The 16,535-nt window shown below is 41.3% G+C and overlaps 20 non-coding genes across 20 annotated transcripts; all 20 read left to right on the top strand.

Annotated features, from left to right (window-relative positions):
* Window positions 1-2,527: 2,527 nt before the first annotated feature.
* On the top strand, window positions 2,528-2,599 carry TRNAM-CAU (transfer RNA methionine (anticodon CAU)). Its single transcript has one exon. It is a non-coding gene; the product is annotated as a tRNA-Met (tRNA).
* An 81-nt stretch (window positions 2,600-2,680) lies between these two features.
* On the top strand, window positions 2,681-2,752 carry TRNAM-CAU (transfer RNA methionine (anticodon CAU)). The gene has a single exon. It is a non-coding gene; the product is annotated as a tRNA-Met (tRNA).
* An 81-nt stretch (window positions 2,753-2,833) lies between these two features.
* Window positions 2,834-2,905, top strand: TRNAM-CAU (transfer RNA methionine (anticodon CAU)). The gene has a single exon. It is a non-coding gene; the product is annotated as a tRNA-Met (tRNA).
* Window positions 2,906-3,292: 387 nt separating this feature from the next.
* Window positions 3,293-3,364, top strand: TRNAM-CAU (transfer RNA methionine (anticodon CAU)). The gene has a single exon. It is a non-coding gene; the product is annotated as a tRNA-Met (tRNA).
* An 81-nt stretch (window positions 3,365-3,445) lies between these two features.
* TRNAM-CAU (transfer RNA methionine (anticodon CAU)) lies at window positions 3,446-3,517 on the top strand. The gene has a single exon. It is a non-coding gene; the product is annotated as a tRNA-Met (tRNA).
* A 234-nt stretch (window positions 3,518-3,751) lies between these two features.
* Window positions 3,752-3,823, top strand: TRNAM-CAU (transfer RNA methionine (anticodon CAU)). The gene has a single exon. It is a non-coding gene; the product is annotated as a tRNA-Met (tRNA).
* Window positions 3,824-4,057: 234 nt separating this feature from the next.
* Window positions 4,058-4,129, top strand: TRNAM-CAU (transfer RNA methionine (anticodon CAU)). Its single transcript has one exon. It is a non-coding gene; the product is annotated as a tRNA-Met (tRNA).
* Window positions 4,130-4,363: 234 nt separating this feature from the next.
* On the top strand, window positions 4,364-4,435 carry TRNAM-CAU (transfer RNA methionine (anticodon CAU)). Its single transcript has one exon. It is a non-coding gene; the product is annotated as a tRNA-Met (tRNA).
* An 81-nt stretch (window positions 4,436-4,516) lies between these two features.
* On the top strand, window positions 4,517-4,588 carry TRNAM-CAU (transfer RNA methionine (anticodon CAU)). Its single transcript has one exon. It is a non-coding gene; the product is annotated as a tRNA-Met (tRNA).
* A 234-nt stretch (window positions 4,589-4,822) lies between these two features.
* Window positions 4,823-4,894, top strand: TRNAM-CAU (transfer RNA methionine (anticodon CAU)). Its single transcript has one exon. It is a non-coding gene; the product is annotated as a tRNA-Met (tRNA).
* Window positions 4,895-4,975: 81 nt separating this feature from the next.
* Window positions 4,976-5,047, top strand: TRNAM-CAU (transfer RNA methionine (anticodon CAU)). Its single transcript has one exon. It is a non-coding gene; the product is annotated as a tRNA-Met (tRNA).
* Window positions 5,048-5,128: 81 nt separating this feature from the next.
* TRNAM-CAU (transfer RNA methionine (anticodon CAU)) lies at window positions 5,129-5,200 on the top strand. The gene has a single exon. It is a non-coding gene; the product is annotated as a tRNA-Met (tRNA).
* An 81-nt stretch (window positions 5,201-5,281) lies between these two features.
* On the top strand, window positions 5,282-5,353 carry TRNAM-CAU (transfer RNA methionine (anticodon CAU)). Its single transcript has one exon. It is a non-coding gene; the product is annotated as a tRNA-Met (tRNA).
* Window positions 5,354-5,434: 81 nt separating this feature from the next.
* On the top strand, window positions 5,435-5,506 carry TRNAM-CAU (transfer RNA methionine (anticodon CAU)). Its single transcript has one exon. It is a non-coding gene; the product is annotated as a tRNA-Met (tRNA).
* A 501-nt stretch (window positions 5,507-6,007) lies between these two features.
* TRNAM-CAU (transfer RNA methionine (anticodon CAU)) lies at window positions 6,008-6,079 on the top strand. The gene has a single exon. It is a non-coding gene; the product is annotated as a tRNA-Met (tRNA).
* Window positions 6,080-6,160: 81 nt separating this feature from the next.
* On the top strand, window positions 6,161-6,232 carry TRNAM-CAU (transfer RNA methionine (anticodon CAU)). Its single transcript has one exon. It is a non-coding gene; the product is annotated as a tRNA-Met (tRNA).
* A 387-nt stretch (window positions 6,233-6,619) lies between these two features.
* Window positions 6,620-6,691, top strand: TRNAM-CAU (transfer RNA methionine (anticodon CAU)). The gene has a single exon. It is a non-coding gene; the product is annotated as a tRNA-Met (tRNA).
* Window positions 6,692-6,925: 234 nt separating this feature from the next.
* On the top strand, window positions 6,926-6,997 carry TRNAM-CAU (transfer RNA methionine (anticodon CAU)). Its single transcript has one exon. It is a non-coding gene; the product is annotated as a tRNA-Met (tRNA).
* An 81-nt stretch (window positions 6,998-7,078) lies between these two features.
* Window positions 7,079-7,150, top strand: TRNAM-CAU (transfer RNA methionine (anticodon CAU)). The gene has a single exon. It is a non-coding gene; the product is annotated as a tRNA-Met (tRNA).
* An 81-nt stretch (window positions 7,151-7,231) lies between these two features.
* Window positions 7,232-7,303, top strand: TRNAM-CAU (transfer RNA methionine (anticodon CAU)). The gene has a single exon. It is a non-coding gene; the product is annotated as a tRNA-Met (tRNA).
* Window positions 7,304-16,535: the final 9,232 nt, after the last annotated feature.

Genomic DNA, 16,535 nt, shown 5'->3' with positions numbered 1-16,535 from the left:
CAGCGCGAGGCGAAGGGGAAGAATAGCAGCGTGACAGGTTATTCTCGAATTGTCCAGTAACGGAAACGTCGGGAAGGCCCGCAAAGCGTTGCCTAGCAAATAAAAAGGAAGCCAGCCTCCGAGAGCAGAGCAGACTTGGACAGTAAGCGAGTTAGTCTTGTATAGCAGCGAAGCCAGCTTCGAGACCAGAGCGCGACTTGAGTTGTGTCCGTAACTGTGGAGCCTGAAGCCCGGAGTTCGAGTGCAGTGGACCGCAGTTGGGGGACCTGAGTTCGAAGTTCAGCGGATCGTCTCTTAAGGTCTGGGATTCAAGATTCTGTGAACGCGAGTGACTGAGCTAGAAGAACTAGCCAAGACAAACGAACTGTGAACTGAGAACTGACAGTTCTGTATTGTAAATAGTACTTTGTGAATATTAGTTAAGATTAACAGTTTATTGTTGTTCGTAATAGTCCAAGTAAATTGACATTGTCGTCTGTGGAGTGCACTAACGAATACTGTGTTACTGTGCGGAGAGCAAATCCTATTGTTGAGATAATAAAATTACATTGTTGTTCAGTATATAAAAATTTACAATATTCTTCTTGTTGAAGAATTCTGTAGTTTTTCGAGACGTATGGCATGGTGCCAGGTCTTGTTGGAACACATCTCTGCCATCCGGAAATGATTTTTGCAGCTGGGGTACGATTCTGGTTTCCAATAAGTGAATATATTTGTCAGAAATGATCATTCCCTTGATAGGTATTAATGCTCCAGGCTCTTCATGTGTAAAACAACCCCAAAACATTACTTTAGGGGAGTATTTGGGTGCTTGTTAGAGACGAGCTGCTGTTACTTTTTCGGATCCTTTCCGTACGTAAGAAACACGGTGGCCGTGGACCTCGAAATGAGACTCATCGGAAAAAAGTACATTCTTCCAGTCATTCACTGTCCAGTGTTGATGTAATTTTGCCCACATTAAGCGCTTTTTGCACATAACAGAGGTTAGCAGTTGCTTCTTAATAGGCTTACGAGCCCTTCGTCCAGCTTCCAAAAGCCTACGCCGCACTGTTGTGACTTGAATATTCGCCCCAGTGGTAGCCATTAACTCGCGGGTTAAGTCGACAGCAGTTTGTCTAGGATTTAATTTACTTTTCCTGACAAACGATAATCTGCAGGTGAAGTCTTCCTTTTCCGGCCACAGTTTCCTTTTTTCTGGGGTGTGATGGATCCAGTCTCCCTGTATCGTTTTATGATCGAATTAACAGTAGCCAAACCGATGTGACATTCTGTAGCAATTGGCCTCTGTGTCATAGAATAATGCTCTGCTAATCTTATAATTTTAGACCGTTTTCGTGGAGTTGTATCCATTCGTGAAGACGACAGAATGTACACAGGATCGCAGTATTAAGTCTTCAACACAACTGAAATCCTTATAAGTACAAAACGGCAGGCAAAATGTCACATATTATAAAAAAATAATAACGACAGACCTTCAACAATGGAATTACACGTACTACAGATGTCAATTAAAGCGGTATGAGGAGCTGAGGCCAACAATGACAGAAAATGTAAAAATATGTCGTGTTCGGATTAATTTGCACGCTACTGTATGTATGTATACTTTTTGCTGGTTGAGTGGAAGAGGAGGCCTTACGGCCTTAACTCTGCCAGCTAAAATAAGTTATTATTATTATTATTATTATTATTATTATTATTATTATTATTATTATTATTATTATTACACTGTAGTCGGTTACAAAAAATCAAGACAGTATTTTTTAAAGTACACTTTCTAAACAAGAACTCAGCAAATTTAAGAAAAAGAAGTAAACTTTTCATAGAGATATCTATAATACTTTTTGAGATAAAGTTACTTAAATATGATTAACAACGGTAATATGGAGCCTCTTACTTCATCTAAAGGTATACATGTATATAGTCGGTTACAAAAAAATCAATACTTATATTTTTAAGTGCACTTTCTAAACAAGAACTCAGCATACTTAACATACGAGAAAGAAATGAAGTAAAATTTTCATATAGGCCTAATACTTTCTGAGATAAAGATACTTAGGGGAGAGTCGGGTAGTATCGGACATCGGGTAGTATCGGACAATGCGTTTCTTTCATCTACCACCATATGGTAATACCTGAATGACATGGTTACGTTTCTCTATGGGACATCACAGAAACGTAACCATGTCAATCAGGTACTATCATCGTATGGTAGATGAAAGAAACTCACTGTCCGATATCACCCGGTGTCCGATACTACCCGACTCTCCCCTAAAGATGTTTAACAGTGGTAATATATCGTTCAAACTCTCATCGTAGCTAAAAACACAATAATGGGATGAAATAAAGTAGCTATTTCGGGACAAATTTATTTAACCCTTTATTTTTATTTTTATTTTGCCCTATTATTACAGCAACCGAGCCAGTTGGCTCAGACGTTTGGGACTCGCATTCGAAAGGTTCAAACCTCGTAATGATTTGAAATTACAGAACCACCAACCACTTAAACATTTAAGGGAAGTCGTGCATAAGCAGAGTGGCGCAGTGGAAGCGTGCTGGGCCCATAACCCAGAGGTCCGTGGATCGAAACCACGCTCTGCTATGTGTAGTTTTACACTCATGAGTCTTTGCTGACATAAGTGTAGCACTTACAAAGGAGGTATTAGAAAACAGCGACAATATGAGCAGAGTGGCGCAGTGGAAGCGTGCTGGGCCCATAACCCAGAGGTCCGTGGATCGAAACCACGCTCTGCTATGTGTAGTTTTACATTCATAAGTCTTTGCTGACATAAGTACAGCACTTACAGAGGAGGTATTAGAAAACAGCGACAATATGAGCAGAGTGGCGCAGTGGAAGCGTGCTGGGCCCATAACCCAGAGGTCCGTGGATCGAAACCACGCTCTGCTATGTGTAGTTTTACATTCATAAGTCTTTGCTGACATAAGTACAGCACTTACAGAGGAGGTATTAGAAAACAGCGACAATATAAGCAGAGTGGCGCTGTGGAAGCGTGCTGGGCCCATAACCCAGAGGTCCGTGGATCGAAACCACGCTCTGCTATGTGTAGTTTTACATTCATAAGTCTTTGCTGACATAAGTACAGCACTTACAGAGGAGGTATTAGAAAACAGCGACAATATAAGCAGAGTGGCGCAGTGGAAGCGTGCTGGGCCCATAACCCAGAGTTCCGGGGATCGAAACCACGCTCTGCTATGTGTAGTTTTACATTCATAAGTCTTTGCTGACATAAGTACAGCACTTACAGAGGAGGTATTAGAAAACAGCGACAATATAAGCAGAGTGGCGCAGTGGAAGCGTGCTGGGCCCATAACCCAGAGGTCCGTGGATCGAAACCACGCTCTGCTATGTGTAGTTTTACATTCATAAGTCTTTGCTGACATAAGTGTAGCACTTACAGAAGAGGTATTAGAAAACAGCGACAATATAAGCAGAGTGGCGCAGTGGAAGCGTGCTGGGCCCATAACCCAGAGGTCCGTGGATCGAAACCACGCTCTGCTATGTGTAGTTTTACACTCATGAATTTTTGCTGACATAAGTGTAGCATTTACAGAGGAAGTATTAGAAAACAGCGACAATATAAGCAGAGTGGCGCTGTGGAAGCGTGCTGGGCCCATAACCCAGAGGTCCTTGGATCGAAACCACGCTCTGCTATGTGTAATTTTACATTCATAAGTCTTTGCTGACATAAGTGTAGCACTTACAGAAGAGGTATTAGAAAACAGCGACAATATAAGCAGAGTGGCGCAGTGGAAGCGTGCTGGGCCCATAACCCAGAGGTCCGTGGATCGAAACCACGCTCTGCTATGTGTAGTTTTACACTCATGAATTTTTGCTGACATAAGTGTAGCATTTACAGAGGAAGTATTAGAAAACAGCGACAATATAAGCAGAGTGGCGCTGTGGAAGCGTGCTGGGCCCATAACCCAGAGGTCCTTGGATCGAAACCACGCTCTGCTATGTGTAATTTTACATTCATAAGTCTTTGCTGACATAAGTGTAGCACTTACAGAGGAAGTATTAGAAAACAGCGACAATATAAGCAGAGTGGCGCAGTGGAAGCGTGCTGGGCCCATAACCCAGAGGTCCGTGGATCGAAACCACGCTCTGCTATGTGTAGTTTTACACTCATGGATTTTTGCTGACATAAGTGTAGCACTTACAGAGGAGGTATTAGAAAACAGCGGCAATATAAACAGAGTGGCGCAGTGGAAGCGTGCTGGGCCCATAACCCAGAGGTCCGGGGATCGAAACCACGCTCTGCTATGTGTAGTTTTACACTCATGGATTTTTGCTGACATAAGTGTAGCACTTACAGAGGAGGTATTAGAAAACAGCGACAATATAAGCAGAGTGGCGCAGTGGAAGCGTGCTGGGCCCATAACCCAGAGGTCCGTGGATCGAAACCACGCTCTGCTATGTGTAGTTTTACACTCATGAATTTTTGCTGACATAAGTGTAGCATTTACAGAGGAAGTATTAGAAAACAGCGACAATATAAGCAGAGTGGCGCAGTGGAAGCGTGCTGGGCCCATAACCCAGAGGTCCGTGGATCGAAACCACGCTCTGCTATGTGTAGTTTTACATTCATAAGTCTTTACTGAGATACGTGTAGCACTTATAGAGGAGGTATTAGAAAATAAGACTAATATCAGCAGAGTGGCGCAGTGGAAGCGTGCTGGGCCCATAAACCAGAGGTCCGTGGATCGAAACCATGCTCTGCTATGTGTAGTTTTACATTCATAAGTCTTTGCTGACATAAGTGTAGCACTTACAGAGGAGGTATTAGAAAACAGCGACAATATAAGCAGAGTGGCGCAGTGGAAGCGTGCTGGGCCCATAACCCAGAGGTCCGTGGATCGAAACCACGCTCTGCTATGTGTAGTTTTACACTCATGAGTCTTTGCTGACATAAGTGTAGCACTTACAGAGGAAGTATTAGAAAACAGCGACAATATAAGCAGAGTGGCGCAGTGGAAGCGTGCTGGGCCCATAACCCAGAGGTCCGTGGATCGAAACCACGCTCTGCTATGTGTAGTTTTACATTCATAAGTCTTTGCTGACATAAGTGTAGCACTTACAGAGGAGGTATTAGAAAACAGCGACAATATAAGCAGAGTGGCGCAGTGGAAGCGTGCTGGGCCCATAACCCAGAGGTCCGTGGATCGAAACCACGCTCTGCTATGTGTAGTTTTACATTCATAAGTCTTTGCTGACATAAGTGTAGCACTTACAGAGGAAGTATTAGAAAACAGCGACAATATAAGCAGAGTGGCGCAGTGGAAGCGTGCTGGGCCCATAACCCAGAGGTCCGTGGATCGAAACCACGCTCTGCTATGTGTAGTTTTACATTCATAAGTCTTTGCTGACATAAGTGTAGCACTTACAGAAGAGGTATTAGAAAACAGCGACAATATAAGCAGAGTGGCGCAGTGGAAGCGTGCTGGGCCCATAACCCAGAGGTCCGTGGATCGAAACCACGCTCTGCTATGTGTAGTTTTACACTCATGAATTTTTGCTGACATAAGTGTAGCATTTACAGAGGAAGTATTAGAAAACAGCGACAATATAAGCAGAGTGGCGCTGTGAAAGCACGTTCTGCTATGTGTAGTTTTACACTCATAAGTCTTTGCTGACATAAGTTTAGCACTTACAGAGGAGGCATTAGAAAGTAATGACGGTATAAGCAGAGTGGCGCAGTGGAAGCGTGCTGGGCCCATAAGCCAGAGGTTCGTGGATCGAAACCACCCTCTGCTATGTGTAGGTTTTACACTCATAAGTCTTTGCTGACCATAGTCTAGCACTTGTAGAGGAGCTTTAGAGAATAATAACAATTGAAGCAAAGTGACGCAGTCGAAACGTGGTGGGTCTTTAACGCACAGGTCCGTGGATAGAAACCGTGCTCTGCTATATATAATTTTACATTTACAAGTCTTTGCTGACATAAGTGTAGCATTTACAGAGGAGGTATTAGAAAACAGTGACAATATAAGCAGAGTGGCGCAGTGGAAGCGTGCTGGGCCCATAACCCAGAGGTCCGTGGATCGAAACCACGCTCTGCTATGTGTAGTTTTACATTCATAAGTCTTTGCTGACATAAGTGTAGCACTTACAGAAGAGGTATTAGAAAACAGCGACAATATAAGCAGAGTGGCGCAGTGGAAGCGTGCTGGGCCCATAACCCAGAGGTCCGTGGATCGAAACCACGCTCTGCTATGTGTAGTTTTACACTCATGAATTTTTGCTGACATAAGTGTAGCATTTACAGAGGAAGTATTAGAAAACAGCGACAATATAAGCAGAGTGGCGCTGTGGAAGCGTGCTGGGCCCATAACCCAGAGGTCCGTGGATCGAAACCACGCTCTGCTATGTGTAATTTTACATTCATAAGTCTTTACTGAGATACGTGTAGCACTTATAGAGGAGGTATTAGAAAATAAGACTAATATCAGCAGAGTGGCGCAGTGGAAGCGTGCTGGGCCCATAAACCAGAGGTCCGTGGATCGAAACCATGCTCTGCTATGTGTAGTTTTACATTCATAAGTCTTTGCTGACATAAGTGTAGCACTTACAGAGGAAGTATTAGAAAACAGCGACAATATAAGCAGAGTGGCGCAGTGGAAGCGTGCTGGGCCCATAACCCAGAGGTCCGTGGATCGAAACCATGCTCTGCTATGTGTAGTTTTACATTCATAAGTCTTTGCTGAGATACGTGTAGCACTCATAGAGGAGGTATTAGAAAATAAGACTAATATCAGCAGAGTGGCGCAGTGGAAGCGTGCTGGGCCCATAAACCAGAGGTCCGTGGATCGAAACCATGCTCTGCTATGTGTAGTTTTACATTCATAAGTCTTTGCTGACATAAGTGTAGCACTTACAGAGGAGGTATTAGAAAACAGCGACAATATAAGCAGAGTGGCGCAGTGGAAGCGTGCTGGGCCCATAACCCAGAGGTCCGTGGATCGAAACCACGCTCTGTTATGTGTAGTTTTACACTCATGAGTCTTTGCTGACATAAGTGTAGCACTTACAGAGGAAGTATTAGAAAACAGCGACAATATAAGCAGAGTGGCGCAGTGGAAGCGTGCTGGGCCCATAACCCAGAGGTCCTTGGATCGAAACCATGCTCTGCTATGTGTAGTTTTACATTCATAAGTCTTTGCTGAGATACGTGTAGCACTCATAGAGGAGGTATTAGAAAATGAGACTAATATCAGCAGAGTGGCGCAGTGGAAGCGTGCTGGGCCCATAACCCAGAGGTCCGTGGATCGAAACCCCGCTCTGCTATGTCTAGTTTTACACTCATAAGTCTTTGTTGACATAAGTATAGCACTTATAGAAGAGGTAATAGAAAGTGATGACAGTGTAAACAGAGTGGCGCAGTAGAAGCGTGTTGGGCCCGTAACCCAGAGGTCCGTGGATCGAAACCACGCTCTGCTACTTGTAGTTTTACACTCATAAGTCTTTGCTGACGTAAGTGTAGCACTTGCAGAGGAGGTATTAGAGAGTAATGACAATGTAATCAGAGTGGCGCAGTGGAAGTGTGCTGGACCCATAACCCAGAGGTCCGTGGATCGAAACCACGCTCTGCTATGTGTAGTTTTACACTCATAAGTCTCTGCTGACATACGGGTAACAATCATAGAGGAGGTATTAGAATTTGCTGACAGTTTAAGCAGAGTGGCGCAGTGGAAGCGTGCTGGGCCAATAACCCAGAAGTCCGTGGATCGAAAGCACGTTCTGCTATGTGTAGTTTTACACTCATAAGTCTTTGCTGACATAAGTTTAGCACTTACAGAGGAGGCATTAGAAAGTAATGACGGTATAAGCAGAGTGGCGCAGTGGAAGCGTGCTGGGCCCATAAGCCAGAGGTTCGTGGATCGAAACCACCCTCTGCTATGTGTAGGTTTTACACTCATAAGTCTTTGCTGACCATAGTCTAGCACTTGTAGAGGAGCTTTAGAGAATAATAACAATTGAAGCAAAGTGACGCAGTCGAAACGTGGTGGGTCTTTAACGCACAGGTCCGTGGATAGAAACCGTGCTCTGCTATATATAATTTTACATTTACAAGTCTTTGCTGACATAAGTGTAACACTTGTAGAGAAGCTATTAGATGGTAACTTTCAAATAAGCAGAGTGTCGCAGTAGAAGTGTGCTGGGCTCATAATCCAACGGTTTGTGAATGTAAGCCATGTTTTGTTACTGTATAATTATAATCTTCTAAATCGTCTCTGACTGAAACGTAGCACTTGTAAAGAAGCTATTATGTACTTATTTCTGCCTCGATAGAATTACGCCGTGGGAGCGTGCTGGGCTAATGACATAGTGGTTCGCGGATCGAAAGCATTGTCTGCTAGAGTACAGATTTATATTTATAGATTGGGCGAGGGAAAAAAATAGATTAACAGAGTGATTCAAAAGGTTGCGCACAAACGTAAGGAGCTTATGTAGAGAGGTCGATATACAACAACTTTAGAATAGGAACTTATGGTCTAGGAAGTAATCCTGAGCCAGTGGGAATGTCAGGAACTACATAATGGACAATCACTCATTTAAGTTAAGCAAAGATAATGTTTATTCAACACTTTGTTTTTACAAAAGTTATTCAATTTGGCGACCACCACATTGAATACAGGTAGACAACGTCGAAGGAATTCTGGCGCACTCTACCAAGTACATCACGCATCTCACGAAACTCATCAAATGTTGCAAGTAATCCTGGAGAGAAGTGTTTCTTGGTCGGCAGCTGGTGTCTCGTACACGAGGCTTTTGATATGCCCCCCAGAAAAAGAAATCAAGAGGCGTCAGATCAGGGGAGCGGGGTGGCCAATCAATTGGCTCTTCCCTTCCGATCCAACGCCCGGGATTAGTGTGATTTAGTATGCCACGTACTTGAAGAGAAAAGTTGTGCAAGTGCTCCGTATACTTGCATCTACATCTGACGACGCACGATAAGTGGTACATTCTCTAACAGTTCTGGAAGAACGTCTCGTATGAAGACCTTGTACCTCACTTTATTCAAACGTGGTGGCAGAGGAAAGTCTTCATCATTTCATAGTGTATCGAACTCAGTGATTCATTGCAAAGTAAGCTTATATTTGCAACGTAGTTCCTGATATTCCCAAGTGTGCAATGACTCAGGATTAATTCTTAGATCATACGTTCCTATTCGAAAGTTGTTGTACTTCGACACCTCTATAAGCTACTTAAGTTTATGTGTAACCTTTTGAATCTCCCTGCAGTAACTTGGTAGGTGTGCATAGTTAGATAAAATGGTTGACAGATGTGTGGTAGTTACGTGGATATTTATACTTTTTACAGGGACATCATTTTATTTTTACTTCAGTTTTTATTGTACCTGAGTTTTCGAATGTAGATACTTCACTCCACCCCCTCTACTAGTAAACTTCCAACCTTCCTCCACACAGAACCAAGGTCGTGTATGCAGTCAAATTCGCCTTATGGTCATAGTAAACAGTACTAAGTTAGTGAGTATAGTACGTTCCAGAAATATGTTCGCGTTTTCCAGTGACGAAAGAGCTTTCAATATTTAATCATATTTGCGCACGAGTACTGTCGTCCGTTCGCCTACGTCGCATTCCGGTTTCCCTTACCCGCTTCTGCTCGCCCCTCTGCAAAGGCTAGTGCTGTGTTGTCTTAGCTATTTTTTGAAAACATTAATTTCTGTTAGGAATTGGACGTCTACGTAATGTTATACAAATGTTTAAAATAACTTAAATAAAAGGGCCTCGTTAAGTAGTTAACTGCCACGTGATTTTTCCCCCCTTTCTTCGACCCTACGGCAAAACCACTTGGTTGGACAGTAGGCCTAAATAGCACGTCTGAGTAAGTTTATCTTTTCCGATCGGGCAGAAGTGAAGATTGAATTTACAGTACGTAAGGTACTCTTTTATAGAGTAGATACAGAATTATTTCAACATGAGTTACTAGTACGAAGGACGAAACTGGTAATTGGAATTAGGTACAATAGTCTATAGTGCGATAATATGCACAAAAGAACTGAAGTCTGTATCGAAGTGAATGGTCACCAATTTCAAAAATGTGTTTAAATATCCACATTATGATTATTTTTCAATTTAACTTCATTCTCTATATAGTACGTTAATGTGCTGTAGAAAGTATAATATACACTGCATAATGAATACGTCCGAATGGATAGCTCAGTTCGTGAGTAAAAAAAACTTATTGTTAAAGAGTACTATATCTTGATTAAACAAAAACCTAATGAAAATTATCAAACTGAAAATCGCGATATTTCCTAGTTTACTAATTTTCTTCTCTCCTGTAGCTAGTAAAGTGATTTGTTTGTATTTTACGCCAGTATCATCGAACTCCAGTCGTGGAAGTGGGAGCGGTTTTCAACCGTTAATTTTTTTAGTAGGTTATTTTACGACGCTTTATCAACATCTTCGGTTATTTAGCGTCTGAATGAGATAAAGGTGACAATGCCGGTGAAATGAATCCGGGGCCCAACACCGAAAGTTACCCAGCATTTGCTCATATTGGGTTGAGGGAAAACCCTGGAAAAAACCTCAACCAGATAACTTGCCCCGACCGGGAATCGAACCCGGGCCACCTGGTTTCGCGGCCAGACGCGCTGACCGTTACTCCACAGGTGTGGATTCAACCGTTAATCCAAAGGTATAGCCAGGTTAATATTAGAAATGTTAGTAAAAATAAAATGATGTCCCTGTAGATAGCAGATAGGAAGGTGAATAGACTTATGAAAACACGTTACTTGATTTGCTCTAATTATGACCAGAATTGTTAGATGCACGTTACTGGCATTCTGTCCAACCCTGACTACACTCCGTCTAGAATCACAAACTTGAGAATGAATGTGCGTTTTTCTTCAGACAGTTGAAGTCTTAATGATGGACAGTTGTGCTGAATCAACGGTAGGAGGCTCTGGCTGTCCGGTGGGGGTTGATTCACTGTCTGACCCAGTGATGAAAACATTAGCAATTAATTTCCCCGTTCCCTTCCTACAAGATAACAAGCCAAGGCCTTTGGGTACAAACAGAAAATCCGAGACTTTCGCTATTGGACCGTGTAATTAATTTTGTGTTACATCTCGCGTCGGTTAGACAGCCAGCTTCTTTATGCGAGTTTGTAAAAAAATCTGAAGAACGTCGGCTGCTAATGAAGCTTGCAAGAGAATCTTCATTTTGTGAAATCCCACCCACAGACCGCGATGGGCTGAGTGATTTCCCTACATGGCGCCGGCGGTGATAGCAGACAGAAGGTAGTAAATCACGAATTCAGCGTTAAAATTCGATAAGGAAGAAATATATTTATTGCTCTGCATTTAATAGTCAAAGATTAAGACTGGATGCTAAACCAATTTATCATGTACTGCCATAATTGTGAATCGAGGCCTCCAATCGCAACTCCGCCCTGATAGGAGTTTCAGGAAGTATTAGTATTAGTATTTATTTATTTAACCTGGTAGAGATAAGGCCGTCAGGCCCTCTCTGCCCCTCTACTAGGAGATTCCAACTACAATATGAACAATAAAACTACAATTGGTATTAAATTTACAATTACAATTACAAATAACATTACAATTAGTATTAAATTTACAATTACAATTACAATAAAATCAAAGTACGAAAAGATTGCCTGAATAATTAAAGCTAGATAATTTATCATAGAGAAACAAAGAATATTTTATATTTACTGAATTACAAATTAAATCTAGAGTAACAAAATTGTATACTGATGAAATTACTGAATATTGAAATATTTTGTGATAGATTAAAGAAACTATTTACAAGAAATCAATTACTGACCAAGTGCCTAGTAAGTTTTCGTTTGAATTCAATTTTATTTCGACAGTCCCTGATGCTAGCGGGTAGCGAATTCCAGAGTCTTGGCAGGGCTATTGTGAAAGAAGATGAGTATGAGGAGGTGCGATGGGATGGTATTGTTAGTATTGTTTCATGACGAGAGCGTGTGTTCAGATTATGGTGGGAAGAAAGGTAAGTGAAGCGAGACGACAGGTACGAAGGAATAGAAGAGTTCAAGTAGTTGTAAGTCTTTATTAAGCGGTCCTTTTTTTAAACTTAATTTGATCGGGGTTATTGTTTCTGAAAGCCTCTCCGATAGCTGAGAGCTACAGATTGAGATCAACTTCGAATTCGTGTTCTATCCCCGGTGTTGACTTGAATGATCCTTTTTGGAATAAGGTCAGAGAGTGAATATTTCTCTGCCGTTCTCCAGCACTTCTTATTACTAGAAATCGTATTCTTTGATGAAATAAAATGGGCGATTTCGATGTTAAGGCGATGTGCTAATGAAAATAGTAGAATTTTGACAAATTGTATCATCTTTTTATTTTCGCACTAGAAAATGTACGGTTTTATGAAAACTGTTTCTCAGTAACTTAATTACAAGTATAATTTTATACAATACGTTTGTAGCTCGGCCGGACCGTTCCGCGGCGGTCTTGGACTGGGTGAAGATTGGCGCGCCTGCCGCCAGAGTAGCGCTGTAGATACCGCTGACGCGCCAGTCAGTCGAGTTGAATCTGTCGTGAGGGAAAGACGTCCTGTGCGCGTGTTGTGAGTAAAATTGTGCTGCCGCCGCGGAACGGTCCGGCCGAGCTACGAACGCACTGTAGAATTAGTAGAAGTAGTGTTAATGTGTGAGTTATGTGTAACCAATTGTAACTTTAAATTTAATTATCTCAAAAAAACCGGAGAACTCGAGTTGCGCGGGTAGTCGACTTTGACCATTTTTACCACCCATGAGTTGTGCGTACGCATTTCCAGAACGTGTGAACAAATTACGCGTAATGAAATATATTTCCTTCCTGGATGTCTTTGGCTTGCTAGAAACATAATGTCCTCTTTGAGTTGCGTAATGTGCCAGTGTTGTGCATCTTGAGGTTGGTAACCCTGCCTTTGGTTTTCTTTCTTTGATGCCGTCACAAGATGGCACTCTTCTCTCAGTTGTATCAGAGTCAGTATAATATATTGGATAGTACCAAGATCGGTACAGAAGCATTTCTTGGTTCTTATTGCTTTTAATTTCAAAGCAGTTCAAAACTTCGTCACATTCTGTAGATTTTTTTAGTAATGGAGGTAACTGACGTCTCCTTGCAGCCTGGTTCCGTCCATTCCACAAAAAAAATTCCAAAAACCCCCTATTTTGCCACAAAAATTAAAACGCAGAAAAAATGAGCGGAAAGCGTTAACATTGCGAAAAGAAAGTAAATATGGCCGCCGCCACCGCACAATGGTCCAAAATGCAAATTTAGCGGGACAAACTAATAACTTTTCAGCTAACTAACAGATTTTTATGAAATTTACACAGAAGTTACAGATAGCATATATTTTGTATACAAGCTCTCATTACGTTGGTCTAAGGGGAACTACCCCTTATAGGGGACGCAATTAGACTAAATTAGTAACTTTTCTCTGAACACAATCCACCCCTGTGGAGTAACGGTTAGCGCGTCTGGCCGCGAAACCAGGGGGCTCGGGTTCGATTCCCGGTCGGGACAAGTTATCTGGTTGAGGTTTTTCCGGGGTTTTCCCTCAACCTAATATGAACAAATGCTAGGCAATGTTCGGTGCTGGACCCCGGACTCATTTCACCGGCATTATCACTTTCATTTCATTCAGACGCTAAAGAACCTAAGATGTTGATAAAGCGTCGTAAAATAACCTACTAAAATAAAAAAAAATCTCCTCATATTTTTTATGAAATTTTACACAGTAGTTACAGGGAGTACATTTGTTTTGTATACAAACTCTGATTACATTGGTATAAAGGGAACTCCCTTTATAGGGGGATGTTTTTAGACAAAATTAGTAACTTTTCTCTTATCTAACAGAGTTTCATGAAACTTTATACAGTTACAGGTAGTACATTATTGTTGTGTATACAAGCTCCAATTCTCTGGATTGTCTTTGTTTCGACCTCATATTTGCTGTAATGAAAAAGCTTTCTTGGGCAGCCACGACTTATTCCAGGGGTAAATTTTCTGTAAATTTTCATTACTATCACGATGAGAATCTAATTTAATAAGTAGCTCACTAAGCCAATGTTGATTTCGTTAAAAAAAACTCATATTCTTTATCCTCTTGCTTTCCAACGATAAATTATCTTATGGGAAAAATGTAACATTTTAGTCAGCTACTATTGCAACTTTTGGGCACTCGGGAAGCTTATTTGATACATTATTAACAAGCCGTCACCTTGAATTCTCTGAATTGTACTTCGGAAGCAGTTTCGATTCTCAGATACCCTATTTAAATAATTGCAATCGAGAAAAATTGCATTACTGCACCTGGAAAGAATAGTGGGCATAATTTATTATTTCCGCAAATATGCGCACCTTAAGACTTCATTTAAAATAGAAATAAATACTCGAGGAAGTGAAAAAAAAAATCATTTTAGAACGGAATAAAGGTTGTTTTTTTTCTCTACCTTAGCCAAGTCTGCTCTCAGTGGTTATATTTATATTTTGTCCCGTGTTCATTCATGCTAATTTGATATGTTATAACAACAATAAATGTAACAAAAACAAACAGTGTTACATACCTAAAGAACTACTTGACATGTTGATACCAAAATATGAATGGAATCGACCACTTACAACAGAGTTACAGCACAAAGAAAACGGCAGACTCGCGGCACTTGCTGAGTAAGAACGCTGGGTGGCGAAATGTGGCATGTTACCGGCTTCTTATCTCGCTCTGCAGCCACCTCCGCTGATTAAGATTAATCAATTCAGTGTTACTCAGTTAGGCCTATATAGGAAAAATAATTTAAGAATTTTATTTCATTTTTTGACATGTCATTTTTCTACTTTTGTTCTTCTGAATATGGATTTTGGACCACTGTGCGATGTGCTGAAGGATCGTCCCTAACCCGCCCGTAGCCACTCAATACTACAGTGAAACTTGTATAATTCGAACATTTTTAATTCGAATTATTCTTTATTTCGAAGTTTTCCTTTGTCCCCTTGAATTTCCTATGGAAACAGTGCACAAATTTCGTCTTTTATTCGAACATAATTTTGTTTAATTCGAAGAAAAAAAATCCAGAATGGACATGAGTTTTACAGTGAAATGTGGCAAAGGCGGAACGAGCCAGTACTGTAACAAATTGACCTGACCATAGGGGTTGGAGGCTGGAACCGAGAATGCATTGTATCTCCTTTTCGGAGAAAGTGGTCCCAGTGCGGGTTGACAACCCTTGGAGTGTCATTCACCTCGAAAGTACAGTTACCGTACTCAGTTAAAACGGTCACTGTGCATTGCTTTTCACAAACTCCGAAACACCGATCTTTCACTTCCGAGAGCTAAGAAGATTCATTGGGGGACACCAAAATGTGCATGGTTCTCTGTTTGATGCATTAAATAAACTGGAGGACTTTACAGTAACCCAGCAAATCAATAAAAAGAAGCAGACTAAAATCACACCCTACTTAACAAAGGCCTAGTAAGGTATGTTTTTTTAACTACTGTATGTGTTGTGCATAATGTTTACTAATTACTGTACCGCACTGTATTTATGTAATAGGCCTATCATTATACAGCACTATATTTTCTTGTATTATAATACCCTGTTGTCTTGAAATGTTATAGTAATACATAGTACATACAGTACACCTGTAGTTTGCCTTCTGCAGTACCATTTTTTTAATTCGAATTTTTTCTTATGCCCTTCAGATTCGAATTACACAAGTTTCACTGTACTATAATCTGTTACAGGGGTTTTTCCGGCGCTGTCACATTTCGGAACTGTGACTGAAAAACGCTGTCATACCTCGCCTCTAAACTTTATGTAATTAATTAAGGACTGTTTCGAATTTAAAAAGTTACATAGTAGCCTATTGACAAAATATTGTATGGAAATAGTACAGCAATTGAAGGACGAATAACTAATTGAAACAGAAATGCTGGAAGAAACCTGGCCTGTAGGTGCTTTATTTAAAATTCTCACCGCATCATCCCGAGTTCAAACCTGAACCCTTTGTTAAGAAACTCGTCATCTGAGTTAAAGCGAATTCTGTTAAGACTAGAGAATCCAATTTTAATATGCCACGATTTCCATTTTAACAAGTCTGGCCTTCAACAGCATTTACAAGCCTGCCAACTAAAAATAACTAAACACAGTTACGAGAGATAAGTTTAACAGAGTTGTGATGAGGGTTAACCATGCGGTGCACGCATATGATCACTGATGTCCGTCAACTATGTGGGCTTTAGTGCTGGAAGCGCCCGGAGTCGCCACTGTATGATTCGTTTTTATCTTCATTTTGTAATTCCTTTTTAGTCTTGTACATTCATTCAGTCAAGAGAGGAACTCTACCACATCGTTACGTCACCGTTTCAATCATCAAATGTCATCAACCCAGTCTGCTCGCGGAGGGGCAGGACAAGATGGATCCGCGACAAGGATCTGGAACCGCTCTTCACAGGGTGTATAAAAATTGTGCGAACATTTTGGGGCTATTCCATGAGAAGTGGGAAATTTCATC

Source organism: Periplaneta americana, chromosome 9 (genome assembly GCF_040183065.1).
Source record: "Periplaneta americana isolate PAMFEO1 chromosome 9, P.americana_PAMFEO1_priV1, whole genome shotgun sequence".
In the NCBI taxonomy this organism is placed as follows: domain Eukaryota; kingdom Metazoa; phylum Arthropoda; class Insecta; order Blattodea; family Blattidae; genus Periplaneta; species Periplaneta americana.
The sequence above is the reverse complement of the archived record's forward strand: the minus strand, read 5'-3'. Positions and strand labels throughout refer to the sequence as shown.